Source organism: Arachis hypogaea, chromosome 4 (genome assembly GCF_003086295.3).
Source record: "Arachis hypogaea cultivar Tifrunner chromosome 4, arahy.Tifrunner.gnm2.J5K5, whole genome shotgun sequence".
NCBI lineage: Eukaryota > Viridiplantae > Streptophyta > Magnoliopsida > Fabales > Fabaceae > Arachis > Arachis hypogaea.
The window spans coordinates 9515817-9530899 of record NC_092039.1 but is presented as its reverse complement, the minus strand read 5'-3'; positions in this window follow the sequence as shown (position 1 = coordinate 9530899).

Genomic DNA, 15083 nt, shown 5'->3' with positions numbered 1-15083 from the left:
TGATTTAATTTAATAAATGTAGGTTAGTGGTGAGATAATGTTTATAATTTTCCCAACGTACCAATTGCCCCTCAAGACAAGCAAAACCTATTATTTTTTAGCAATCATACCCATTATCACGAGTACCATTTTCCTTTTTCCTTTTCTTTTTCCTTTTCCCTTTCCTTCTAACCTTTTGACTTCTCTTTTCATTTCTTCGGAATAATTATTTTTGTTTCCTAAAAAAGGCCCAAAGCCATTATATATATTATTATATAATAATAGGGTTAACTATAAAAAATGTCTCCAAATTATTTAAATATTAACAAAAATATACTCAAATTTTATTATAGACATAAATGTCTTCAATTAATTTAAAAGTACAACAAAAATATTCAACAGTAAATATATATTTTTAAAAAATATTTTATAGATTAAATTTTGATACAATTTTTTGCAAACATGATTATAAAAATATGATATTATTATATTTAAAATTTGGTGATTTTATGTTATATATACTTAACAAAAAATTACTAAATTTTAAGAATAATAATATCTTATTTTTTTTAATCATGTTTACAAAAAATCGTATCAAAATTCAATTTTTAATGTATAGAAATATTTACTGTAGATATTTTGGTCTCATTTTTAAATTATTTAAAGATATTTTTATCAATAATAAAATTTAAATATATTTTTATCAGCATTTGAATAATTCAAAGATATTTTTGATAATTAACCCTAATAATAATAATAATAATAATAATAATAATAATAATAATAATATAAAAAACAAGAACGAATATCCAATTATTCATTTGTCAAGTTAATGCAAATATTTCACTCAATTATTTACGACATACAAAACAAGAAACATAATTGAACAATAATAAAGTACTTAAAATTAATGGATGAAAATTAATCTCAACTAATAATTTTTCTTCTTAACCAATTTAAATTAATCTGGTGACAAATTTTTTACCTCGTTCATTTATTTAACAAGTATTGAGAGTTTAAAATTCGTTTTATTTATACAACAATTCTTAAATAAAGTTAAATCTATAATAAATTAATTATTAGTTTGTCAAACATAAAAAAAAAAGTCCTAATCCCTGCATCATAGTAGATGTCTTTAAAACGTGAACTTATGATGTAGCGGTGCTAGAAAAAGACTACATATGGATCCATTTTTAAATTCAAAATAAGATATAACCTGCAATATAATTTAATTTTGTATTGAAAATTAAAATGATTAATAATTATATAGTACAAAACAAAAATATTCTAAGTCAACAGATAAACAAATTCAAACAAAACCATTAGTTGTCGCATTTTGTATTCTAGTACATTACCTTAAATATTAGAACCGACTAAGACCACATGCACACAAGACATTTATAACAGTAACCGAAAAATAACAAATAAAAGCAAAACTGTCGTTATTTCATTACCAACTTTTCTGTCCATGTACTTAAAAAAAATAAAAATCAAGAGAAAGAGAGAGATTAGTAAAGCAACTTGAAAGGGCCATAATCAACGTGTTAAGCAAAGAATATGCCTTAACTTTCGGAAGGTTGACATGCAGTGGCGGAACCAGAAATTTTATAAGAGGGGGCCAATTAAATATAAAATATAACAAAAAATTAACAAAATATGATTTGTAGCATATATATCAAAAAAGTAATTATATTATATAAAAGTCAATGTTCAACTACATACTAAAACTTTATGGTCCAAACTTTATGTATGCTCTACGAATTTCATCTTGTTGATTGATAGGATAATTCCAAATTTGCGGACGCTTTCCGGGATCACGCATCAATGTATCAATATTAACTTGATCTATTTCAGTCCTTGCTATTTTGGAAGCAGGGGGTTGAATATCTTGCTCAACAAGTTGTGTCACAGGTTGTTCAATAATATTTTGAACATTACTCAAAGAATCTGAAGCTGAATTTTGTTCATCATATATTCTCTCTTTTCTCTTGAAAAATGAGTGAATTGTTTTCATCTTTGACATTTTTAACTTAACTTGAACTATCTAACAAAAAAAAAACAAAAATAATTGCATATATATTATTTTCTTAAAAAAAATATTAAACCTATTGAGCAATAACAAATAATTTTAGAAACACAAATATATAATAACCAAAAATAAAGTTATTGATTTACCTGATTATTTTTTGTTCCAAGTCTCACAAAAAAATAATTCTATTGAGTTTTGTCCTCACTTCAATCTTTGAACACTGTCCATTATAAAAAAAATAAATTAATTATTTTAAATAAATAATGTAAATAATACTTGACATTGTCATTAACTTAAAAAAATTGAAATATACCTCTTTGAATCTTTGTTGTGCATTGAATGGTTAATATTTTGTTGTTCACTTCTCTTCAATGGTTTTTCTTCATATGTCTTGTTTTGGTATGGAAAGAAAATTAAAATGAGAAGAGTAGAAGACCAAAAGTTTGGGAATCACTAAAAGAGAGAGAAAAGTGACGCTATGCCTATGATAGTTTGAAATAAATATTTGAAAAATGTACTAGGGTTACTTTAATTAATAGTATGGGCTTGGGCTAGTATAATAGAACCATTTTTATTAATTATTAGAATGAGCTATTTGTTAACAAGAACAACAATAATTCAAATATCCAATACATAGTGCAGTTTTTAGTTATTTTAATTTATAAAATTTTGTAACTTATATTTTTTTTAATATTATATATAAAAAAATTTAATATTATTAATTATTACTATTTACTATTTTTTTAAAAAAAATTTGGGGGGGACCATGGCCACCTTAGGTCCCCCCGTGGATCCGCCACTGTTGACATGGACTGAATACGACACGATATGAAATATGTTGACACACAAATTTTAAAATTTTATAAGATATAAAGACACATATATATATATATATAAAATATAAATTATTTTTTAAAGTTATCAAAAAAAAATTATTTTTTAAATAAATCATAATAATATTTTAATATTTTATTAATATTAAAATATAAATTAATTTTTATAATTATTTTTAATATTTTATTTTTAATTATATCAAATATTTAAAATATTTTTTATTTTAATAAATAATAATATATATTATATCTAAATTTATTTCAAGAATATATGTTAAGAATAAAATTAGACACGTTTATACGTAATGGTATTTATATATATCCGAATGTATTTAGAAAATAATTTTTTATTTTTTATTAAGACACGATTAGACACATCTAACACGTGTGTCGGACAAATATTGATAAATATCATGTTTGAAATGTATCCAATACATAGATATAATAACTCAGCAAAATATCCGTATTTCATAGGTCTTGAGCCTTTGAGGTGTCTTCATGAAATGGAATCCTAGGTATTTTGCTCTAAAATGTATAAAACTATAAATAATATTGCATGGGAAGCCCGATTATTAAGTAACACACTAAAGTACTAAACCATGCAGTTTTCTATTGAAATAATGCTTCAAAATAAGTTTAGTAAACTAATTTAATATTAAATACTTCGTCGTAATTATACTATGCTGTGTTCAGATATATAAATGGTATTTTTATTTCATAGTTATGGTTGATGTTTTGAAATATTTGGTGCAAAATTATTATCATGTGAAATACTTCAATGATGCTGCTGCTTTTTTCTTTTCTTTTTTTTCCCTTTTTTTTATCCCTTTTCTTTTTGTGCATACTTGAATCAGGTTTTTTAATTCCGTGTTTGTGTTTTTCTTTTTACTGTTTATTCCTTTTGTGTGAATTACATGTATTTTTTTTTTATAAAAGTTGCTACGATGGGTAACCGAAAATTAATAGGTTGGATTCGTTAGGTTGGCCCAATCGTCTAAGGAGAGAAGCCTTCGAATGGGTTCAAGCCTTCGGGGCTTTCGTCCGACTTGTGAGCTTGAGTGGACGGGGGGTGGTACCTGCAAAGACATTCCGATGCCTAAGTCAGCAAGGGTGTGAGCAGATCTAGAGAGAATTGGGACTTAGAGATACCTGAAGGGTGTCAGTGTATTTATAGTGGTGAACCAATAATCACCGTTGGAGTAGTTCCACCTTTTAAGGTGGATAACCGTCCATTTATCTTAGGAAAGTTGCGATATGGCTCTTGGAAGTGGGTTGAAAGATTTTAGGGGCAGTTATTATCTGCCAGCTGATCCTTGTTTCCGACTTTCTTAGAGCAAGTCGTGGTGAGAACCGACTTCTCGGGGGAAGGTCGGTATACTGTGAGGCTTAACCCTGTGGGTTGGGCCTGTCGTTTGGACCTGGGCCTTAGCGTTGGGCCAGGGTATGAACAGTGTCCCTACTCGAGCCCAATTTCTTTTAAGAGATGGGGTCAAGTATTATAACTCGGGACCGTAATGGACCTGATAAGGAACCGACGTGATTTTTCGGAACCGACGTGTTTTTTTAAAAGCTTTCAACAGTCGCGTCTAATCAAACGTCGCGTCTCTTAGAGGTTTGAGCATTCATACGCGGGGGCGGTTACATTGGTAACGGTGCAACTCTTAAATGGCTTGTGTCATTTTACCTTTATGCCCCTAACGTGTTTATAAATACTTTTCCCTCTCCTCGCTTGTTTCGTTTCTGAAAACTTTTCTACCTGCACCCTTTACTGTTTGAAAGAAGAAAACTCCTTCCTTTTCGAGTGCTGTTGCTTTCATCTTTCTGCGCGAGGAAAAAGGTCAGTTTTTTTTCTTACTCTTCCTTTATAGAGTTTTTCATTTTGCATGTTTTGTTCTGTAGAGTGTAGATAGTAGTCTCGGTGTTTTCTCTGCTTAGTTTGAGAGACTTGCTTCGGACCCTTAGAGACCCTATTTTTAATTGTTTTTCTTTTTCCTTTGTAGGTTTTGCTATCCCTTTCTAGAAAAACAAAATGTCTTCTGTTGAAACCCTTGCTCAATGGGTGGATGTCACGGTTCTAGGAGAAGAACCCCTTGTTGATACTGACTTCATCACCAACCTTCGCACTCATCATAGACTTTGTACTTCTGATGAGGATAAGCCGAAATATGAACTGATTGTCCCGGGTCCAGAGGACCGGATTTGTTTTGGGAGGGCTTCTGAGGCAGCCCCTCATTTTTTCTACATGTATGAGAGCATGATTTTCCGCTTAGGTGTTTTTCTCCCTTTTTCCGACTTCGAGATAGCCGTTTTATACCACTGTCGTCTTGCTCATACCCAACTCCACCCCAATTCTTAGGGTTTTTTGAAAATTTACCAGTTTATCAGCCATGCTTTAGACTTTCCGACTTCTTTGAAGATTTTATTTTATCTCTTTCACATGACTAAGCCCTTCAGTGGGCAAAATAATAAGTAGTAGTGGGTGTCTTTTCGGGCCATACAAGGTTGGAGAGTTTTTACCCTTTTTGATGAATCCTTCCGTGACTTCAAAAATTTCTTTTTCAAAGTTCAAGCTATAGAGGGTCACCACCCCTTTTTCCTAGATGAAACTTCTTCTCCTCATTTTTCCTTGTACTGAATAGAGGCCTCTCCTTGTGAAAAATATGGTTTGGATGATTTGGATGAGGTGGAGGCGGCCAGTGTGGGGTTTCTCCGAGAAGTATGGGGAAGAGCCCCCTACCTGGATACGAAAAAGTTTTTCCAAGGGTCTCCGACCTTTGTCCAGGCTCAATTAGGTGGCTTTTCTTAGTTTATCATATTTTTCGACTTGATATTTGCACGACTATTTCTTCTGACTTGTTTTACTGACTTTAACTACCTAATTGTTCTTGTAGAAATGACGAAGAAGAATTTCAGGGAGTCTTACCAGAGGGCTCAGGAGGCCAAAGCGAGATCCCGTGCCAGAGTCGGCGGTGTCAGGGCAGCTGGTCCTTCCTCTCCCCCCTTTTCACAATTTGGGGACCCCCACTCGTCCTATTGTCATTTCTTCTTCAGCCTCTTCTCTGCCGTCCCCTCCTCCCCGATCTTTTCCTGAGCCAGAAAAGAAGAAGCGCAAGACTTTAGAGTCTAGCTCTTCTTTTGAGGGTGAGGCCAAAGTGGATGCGCCTCAGTTCGTTCGGAAGCATATCTATCCTCATACTCGCATAAGTATGGATGATGCTTTTGTTCAAAACCACCTTACTATTCTGGCTCAGGAGAGTATTAGGGCGGCAGGGGTGTGCACAAAGTTTCGTGATATTGGTGAGAAGACTCCCCTCAACTCTTTGGGTTCATCCGTGGGGGTTGAAGAGCTAGAGGGGAGGATTCTTTTGTATCAGGAGGCTGAGAAGAGCCTGAAGGAGGAGGTCGCCAAGCTGAAGGAGGAGAGGGATAATCTCCAGAAGGAGGAGGAGAAGTTGATGGGCCAGTGCTCTATGGCGGAGGGTCTGCAGGAGAAGGCGGAGCAGAGCTATTCGAGCTTGTTTCAGGACCTTGTGGAGGTTAAAAAAGATTTGGTAAGAGCTCGGGATGCTTATGCGGACCTGGACTCCATTGCTGAGGGATCCGAGGAGGCCTGGAGGGTCTTTAAGGAGCAGGTTGGGGTTATTGCTCCCGACCTGGATCTCTCCCCTCTGGATCCTGATAATGTCGTAATCGATAGGGCTATTGTTTCTCCTCCCCGTCCTGTGTCTGAGTCCGAGTTGAAAACTTGGGGTTAGTGGATAATAGAATCCCCTCCCCGACCAGAAGATGCTCCGAGTTCTTCGAAGGCTCCTGAAACTTCCACTCCCTCTCCTATGGACATTTCTCTTCCTGACTCTAGTGGTGGTCCGACTACTCTTCCTGGCTCTGGTGGTGACGTCCTTCCGAACTGAAAAAATTATTTGTGGCTATATGGGGGCCCGGCCTGTGGGTCCCCCTTTTTTAAACTATTTCATTTTTATTCTGTGGTGGTACCCTGCTAACATTTTCTTGGCCTTTTATGGCCGTAAACAAAATATTTAAAAATACCCTTTTTTGGACAAAGGTTTAGGTTATCTTAGTTGTGTGCATGCCTTTTCTGTTTAGGTTTTGAAAAAAAAAATCTTTTTGATCCTTTTTTTTGTATTTCTTATACTCAATTTTTAATTTATTGAGTTCTTATAACTTAGGTTACTTTTGCGATGCATTTCTTCGTTTCTCGGTATTATCCGATTTGTTAGTCGGATGATTTCTGAGTTTGTCATGATCGACTTTTGTAACCTCTTTACATCGACTTGTACCTCGTCGTTTTATCCTGACGACCATCTAGGTCGGTTCATAGGATTTTCACGCTTTGTCGAGCTTAAGTCGGTGCGTTTCGTAGAGATAGAGCGGAAAGGAATTTATAAGAGATATTGTAAAGGATCTTTATTTATTTGCGAAGGTACTTTGTTGCTACTAAGGGTGTTTGGCTATCTATGATCCCTTAGTCTCTACTATGATGCCTCGTTAAAAACCCCCCCTTCGGAAAAACCCTTTCTCTTGGGGAAAAAAATCACGAAGTTGGGAAAAGAGTACATCAGGGAGTAGAGTTTGTTTTTAACTGTAGTACCTTTTCATATTACAAGCATGCCACGACCTAGGTAGCTCGGTGCCGTTTAAGTCGGTCACCTTGTAATAACTTTTCCTAAGACCTCACTAATCTTGTATGGTCCCTTTCAATTAGCAGCAAGTTTTCCCTCTCCAGATTTATTGACTCTAATGTCGTTTCTGATTAAGATCAAGTCATCTGGGGCGAAGCTCCTTCGAATGACTTTTTTGTTGTATCTGTTCATCATCCTTTGTTTCAATGCTGCTTCTCTAATGTGGGCTTGTTCTCAGACTTCTGGGAGTAGCTCAAGTTCTTCTTTGTGCCCCTCTATGTTTCCAACCTCATCTTAGAAGCTCACCCTTGGGCTTTGCTCGTTGATTTCAACTGGTATTATGACTTCTATGCCATAAACAAGTCGGAAGGGTGTTTCTCCTGTGGCAGACTGAGCTGCGGTCCGATAAGTCCAAAGTACTTGTGGGAGCTCTTCAGCCCAGGCTCCCTTTACGTCCTGCAGCCTTTTCTTTAACCATGCCAGTATGACCTTATTTGCGGTCTCGGCTTGTCCATTTGCTTGTGGATGTTCCACCGATGTAAACTGATGTTTGATTTTCATGCTGGCTACCAGGTTTTTGAAGGTTGAGTCGGTGAACTGAGTGCCATTATCGGTAGTGATGGAGTGAGGTACCCCATACCTGGTAATAATGTTCTTGTAGAGAAACTTCCGACTTCTCTGAGCGGTGATGGTGGCCAACGGTTCTGCTTCTATCCACTTTGTGAAATAATCCACTCCTACTATTAGATATTTTACTTGCCCCGGCGCTTGGGGAAATGGTCCTAGTAAGTCCAATCCCCATTTTGAAAAAGGCCAAGGGGATGTTATATTAATGAGCTCCTCGGGAGGGGCTACATAGAAGTTCGCATGCATTTGGCATGGTTGGCACTTTTTCACAAATTCTGTGGAATCTTTTTGTAAGGTTGGCCAGTAGAACCCAGCTCAGATTACCTTTCTGGCTAACGACCTTGCTCCAAGATGGTTTCCACAGATTCCATTGTGTACCTCCTCTAGCACCTCGGTTGTCTTTGAGGTCGGGATGCACTTTAGTAGTGGTGTTGATATCCCCCTTTTATAGAGGATATTTTTCACCAGCATGTAGTTTTATGCTTCTCTCCGGATCTTTTTGGCCTCTTTTTCCTCTTTGGGAAGGATGTCGAATTTCAAGTATTTGACTACGGGTTTCATCCACCCGAGATCTAATCCGTCGACCTCAAGGACATCTTGAACGGCCTCCGTTTTAGCCACAGAGGGTTCAGCGAGAGTTTCTTGGATCAGGCTTCTGTTGTTCCCTCTTGGTTTGGTACTTGCGAGCTTGGAGAGGGCGTCTGCCCTGCTGTTGAGGTCCCGAGTTATATGCTTTACCTCAGTCTCCTCAAAGCACCTAAGGTACTCCAAGGTTTTGTCCAAGTACCTTTTCATGTTAGGATCCTTGGCCTGATACTCTCCGTTTATTTGGGAGGTCACCACCTGAGAGTCTCTGAATACCATGACTTTGGTTGCATCGACTTCTTCTGCCAACTTTAGCCCTGCAATCAAGACTTCATATTCTGCCTGATTGTTGGAAGCTGGGAACTCGAACTTGAGGGAGACTTCTATTTGCGTTCCCCCTTTGCTGACCAGTATTATGCCTGCACCGCTTACAACCTTGTTGGAGGACCCATGTACATATAACTCCTATGCAGTGGATTTTTCCTCTTGATCTCCGGCGTATTCTGCTAGGAAGTCGGTGAGGCATTGAGCTTTTATTGCCGTCTAGGCTTCGTATTTCAGGTCAAATTCGGAGAACTCTATTGTCCATTGAACCATTCTGCCCGTAATGTCTGTCTTCTGAAGGATCTGCTTCATGGGCTGGTTCGTTCGGACTTTTATCGTGTGCGCTTGGAAATACGGCCGTAATCGGCGTGAGGCTACTACTAAGGAGTATGCAAACTTTTCAAGTTTTTGATACTTTAGTTCTGGGCCTTGTAAAACTTTGCGGGTGAAGTACACAGGATGCTGCCTGACCTCATCTTCCTGTATTAGAGCTGATGCTACAGCTCTGTCTGCTACTGACAGATACAGGACGAGCTCTTCCCCGACTATGGGCCGGGTCAGAATCGGAAGCTGGCTCAAAAATCTTTTGAACTCTTGGAACACTTCCTCGCATTCCGGGGTCTATTCGAAGTGACATCCTTTTCTTAGTAGAGAGAATAACGGAAGGGATCTTAGTGCCGACCCCGCCAGGAATCTGGAAAGGGCGGCGAGCCGGCCGTTCAATTGTTGGACCTCCCTTAGACAAGTCGGGCTTTTCATCTCTAGGATAGCTTTGCACTTATCGGGGTTTACTTCGATCCCCCTTTGTGTTAGCATGAACCACAGAAACTTTTCCGCCTCCACTGCGAATGTGCATTTTGTGGGATTTAGTCTCATCCCGTGCACCCTTACGGTGTCAAAAACTTGCGAGAGGTCGGTTTTCTCCTTGGTTTTCACCAGCATGTCGTCTACGTAGACCTCCATTAAGTTCCCGAGGTGGGGGGCGAACACTTTATTCATCAACCTTTGATATGTGGCTCCAATATTTTTTAATCCAAAAGGCATTACCACGTAGCAGTAGTTTGCTCTAGGTGTGATGAATGAAGTTTTTTTCTCATCCGACTTGTACATCGGAATTTGGTTGTATCCCGAGTAAGCATCCATAAACGACAAGTACTGATACCCTGAGCTTGCATCTACTAGGGTGTCAATACTGGGAAGTGGATATGGGTCTTTAGGACACGCTTTATTCAGGTCAGTGTAGTTGACACACATCCTCCACTTGCCGTTTTGCTTTTTGACTAGCACTACGTTTGCTAGCCACGCCGGATACTTGACCTCTCGGATGAAGTCAGCCTCCAAGAGGGCTTGCACTTGCTCCTCCACCACCTGAGCTCATTCTATTCTGAGCTTGCGCCTGCGCTGCTGTACGGGTCGTGATCCGGGGTGTACTGAAAGCTTATGGGACATGAGCTGAGGGTCTATCTCAGGCATGTCAGAAGCCTTCCAAGCGAAGAGGTCGGAATTATCTTGCAGGAGCTTTATCAGCCTCTGTTTCAAGTCTCCGTTTAGGCTGGCCCCTATGTTGGTATTTTTACCTTCCTCTTTTCCGATTTGAACTTCTTCAGTCCTTCCCCCCGGCTGTGGCCGCAGCTCTTCTTTAGCTTTAATTCCTCCGAGCTCTATGGTGTGAACTTCCTTGCTCTTTCCTCGGAGGTTCAAGCTTTCATTGTAGCATTTTCTTGCCAACTTCTGGTCTCCCCGTACCGTCGCTATTCCTTTGGGTGTTAGGAATTTCATTCAAAGGTGAGGGGTTGACACCACCGCTTCGAGCCGATTTAGCGTAGTCCTGCCGATTAAGGCATTATACACTGATCCGACATCGATGATGATAAAGTCGATGCTCAGAGTTTTGGAATTTTCCCCCTTCCAAAGGTCATGTGGAGAGGGATGTATCCCAGTGGCTTAATTGGCATGTCTCCTAGCATATACAGGGTGTCCGGGTAAGCTTTTAGCTCCCTTTCATCCAACCCTAGTTTGTCGAATGCGGGCTTAAAGAGGATGTCTGCCGAACTCCCTATGTCCACCAAGGTTCTGTGGAGGTTGGCATTTGCCAAGATCATGGTTATCACCACCGGGTCGTCATGCCCGGGCATGATCCCCTGCCTGTCCTCTTTGGTGAACGAGATAGTTGGGAGATCGGGAGACTCGTTTCTGACTTGATAAACTCGCTTTAGGTGTCTTTTGCGAGATGATTTAGTGAGTCCCCCTCCTGCGAATCCTCCAGAGATCATACGTATGTGTCTCTCAGGGGTTTGTGGTGGTGGGTTTCTTCTGTCCTGATCATCTCGCTTTCTTTTCCCATGATTGTCCGACCTTTCCATGAGATATCTATCAAGTCGGCCTTCCCTGACCAACCTTTCTATCACATTTTTAAGGTTGTAGCAATCATTTGTTGAGTGGCCATACATCTTATGGTACTCACAGTAGTCGCCGCGGCTTCCTCCCTTTTTGTTTTTGATGGGTCTAGGGGGCGGCAATCTTTCAGTATTACAGATTTCTCTGTATACGTCCACTAGGGAGACTTTTAGAGGAGTATAGGAGTGATATCTCCTTGGCCTGTAGGGTTCGACCTCCTCTTTTTCTTGGGTTCCCTTTCTTTTTCTTTTGCTGAGTGAGGGGGCCCCTGTCGCCAGCTTGGCTCACGTAATCTGGCATTTTCCTCCATGTTGATGTACTTTTCTGTTCTTTCTTGTATATCATTCAAAGAGGTGGGGTGCCTTTTTGATATGGACTGTGAGAAGGGACCCTCTCTAAGTCCATTTACTAGCCCCATAATAACTGCCTCTGTGAGCAGGTCTTGAATTTTCAAACACGCTTTGTTGAACCTTTCCATGTAGTCTCGTAGAGGTTCTCCGACCTCTTGTTTAACTCCCAGGAGACTCGGTGCGTGCTTTACTTTATCCTTCTGGATGGAGAACCTCATTAAGAACTTTCTCGAGAGGTCCTCAAAGCTGGTAACCGACATTGGGGGGAGGCTGTCGAACCACTTCATCGCTGCTTTTGACAGGGTGGTCGGGAATACTTTGCATCGAGTCGCATAAGAAGTATCAACCAGATACATCCGGCTTTTGAAATTGCTTAAATGATGCTTCGGGTCTGTGGTTCCGTCATAGAGGTTCATATCAGGACTTTTGAAATTTCTTGGAACTTTTGCCCTCATTATGTCCTCACTGAACGGGTTTTCTCCTTCCAGGGGCGACTCTTCTCGGTCGCCACGGGAGTTCCGACTTCTAAGAAAAGATTCGAGCTTCAAGAGTTTTTCTTCCAAATCTTTCCGTCGTTGTATCTCTTTCCTGAGATTTTGCTCTGCCTCTCGTTGTTGTTCTAATTCCTGTTCCAGTTGTTCCAAACGACCTTGGTGATCGTGGACCAACCCCATTAGCTCGGTCGCATGGGGTGGCCCTTCCTTTCCTGATTCTTGTCCTTCTGAGGAGTTTACCTTTGGGTTCTTAAGCTCAGATGTGCCTTCTCTATGCTGGTCATTGGTTCCTTGGTGAAGGGTCAGGTCCGCGTCGTTGTTTCCGGTATCTGAATTTTCTTGTTCGGAATCAGACGCTGTATGACCATCTTTTGGTGAGTTGTCCGCCATTACTGGTTGATCTCTCGGTTTTCCGACAACGGCGCCAATGTTACGATGGGTAACTGGAGATTAATGGGTTAGATTCGTTAGGTTGGCCCAACGTTTGAGGAGGGAAGCCTTCGAATGGTTCGCACCTTCAGGGCCTTCGTCCGACTTGTGAGCGTGAGTGGACGGGGGGTGGTATCTGCAAAGATACTCCGATGCCTAAGTCAGCAAGGGTGTGAGCAGGTCTAGAGAGTATTGGGACTTAGAGATACCTGATGGGTGTCAGTGTATTTATAGTAGTAAACCAATAACCACCGTTAGAGTAGTTCCACCTTTTAAGGTGGATAACCGTCCTTTTATCTTAGGGAAGTTACGATATGGCTCTTGGAAGTGGGTTGGGAGATTTTAGGGGCAGTTATTATCTGCCAGCTGATCCTCGTTTCCGACTTCCTTAGAGCAAGTCGTGGTAAGAACAGACTTCTCGAAGGAAGGTCGGTATACTGTGAGGTTCAACCTTGTGGGTTGGGCCTGTCGTTTGGACCTGGGCCTTAACGTTGGGTTAGGATATGAACAAAAGTTTTTTTTTTAGTTAAGAATATTTACATTAGTGAAACTAATTCTTTAAAAATGAATTTAAATTCTTTAAATTTTGAACTATTATTTTAAAAGATAAAATATTATTTTTTACTCTTAATTAATTTTTTATTTATATTTTTTTATCCTACCTATAAAATAAATAATAAAAAATTATATTTTATTTTCTAAAATAAAATTTAAAATTAAAAAAAAGATTCAAAGCCTCTAAAAATACTTTTCTTCTTCTTGAAAAGTCAAACTCAAAATCTGACCGAAAGAGAAGCAATCATTTATCACTTAAACCAACCGAACTTATTAGCTATTAATCTCATTAATTATTTATGACTGAAGTCTTGCAATAGAATATAATATATAATGTATACCTATAATTCCAATTAAGCCCTTCTTGTTGACTTACAATAATGTCAACAAAAAAACAAGATAAACACGAAAAGAACAAATAAAAATTTAGCCATATATTATATATATCTATAATTTCAAAAAACCATGCCTTTTGAAAAAAAAAAGTAGTAAGAATTTCATTTCAACAAAAATAAAAATAAAAATAACGATACAATTAAAATTATTAAGGCAAACTTCATTATTGTATAATATCGTTTGGTATCTATTTTTACATAATATAAAATTATAAATAAATTTATGTACCTTCTAATTAATTTCAAAACAAATAACACTTTAATTTTTAAAAATATTAAACAATTATCACCATATAAAACAAGAATTTAATTTTCATTCAAGTGTGAATGTAAAAGTGTTTTTTTCACAGATAATTAATTATATATTATCATATCAATAAAAATAATTAATTTTTAAATTTTTTAGTTGAAAGTCATCTAAAAATATAAATTTAATTAAATGATCGTATAAAATTATTTATACCAGTAACGCATCAAAATTAAACTCATAAAATAATATTATATAATTTTATTTCTTTAGCTTCTCGCGGATCCAAATATAGTTTGATTAAAATGTCATGATATATTTGACCTTATACGATCCTAAAGTATTGAAATGTGTGGTTGATTTTATATTTTGGTAGTTGACGTTTGTAACTTTAACTGAAATATGATTAAAAAAAGAGATATACTTGACCTAAGTTACTTATTGTGATTGCTTATGTTTTTGTTTACTTATGTAGAAATTTTAACCAGCAATATTCATAGTAGGGAATGACTTGAATGTGGATAAACTATGTGGGAAGGTCAAAGTGGTTCTTGTGGCATGTTTACTCTCAAACCAAAGATTATACTGTCACCAGTAGTAGGTAATGATCAAGTATCTGTCATTAGTTATACAGCTTTTCATCACATGTCTTTTATTTTTGTTTGGAAAGCTAAGAATTAAATTCCTTTTCATGTTTTGGAACAAACAAAAGTTTATAATTTCAATTCTAATGAGAATTCTAATTCTCACATTTACTATATTTATAAATCAGACCAAATTCAATTCCATTCTCATGTTTATAGTTTTAAAAATTGAAAAATCCAAAATATCCTTACAAAAGTATTCAATCCTTTTTTAGTTAAAGACAAATTAGTAAAAATTAAAATCAATAAAAATTCAATTCTATCAAAATTATGTATTATTCCAAATTATGAATTTAAATTAAAAGTAGAATTAAATTCTTTTCTTAGTAGAATTAGAAATTTTTCTCTCATAAGAAAACTTTCCAAACACACTATGAAAATTGTTTGATATTTGTTATTACACCTTGCATGGTCTAACAACAAAGGAGGAGAGTTGTCTAAAGCAACTGGAGTGATTGCATTTTTGCATTGATCCTATTTGTTTCAATTAGCTATAATGGTTATTAATTATATGATTTTTTTAAATAAAAAAGAAAAATCTGTTAGTAGAGAATG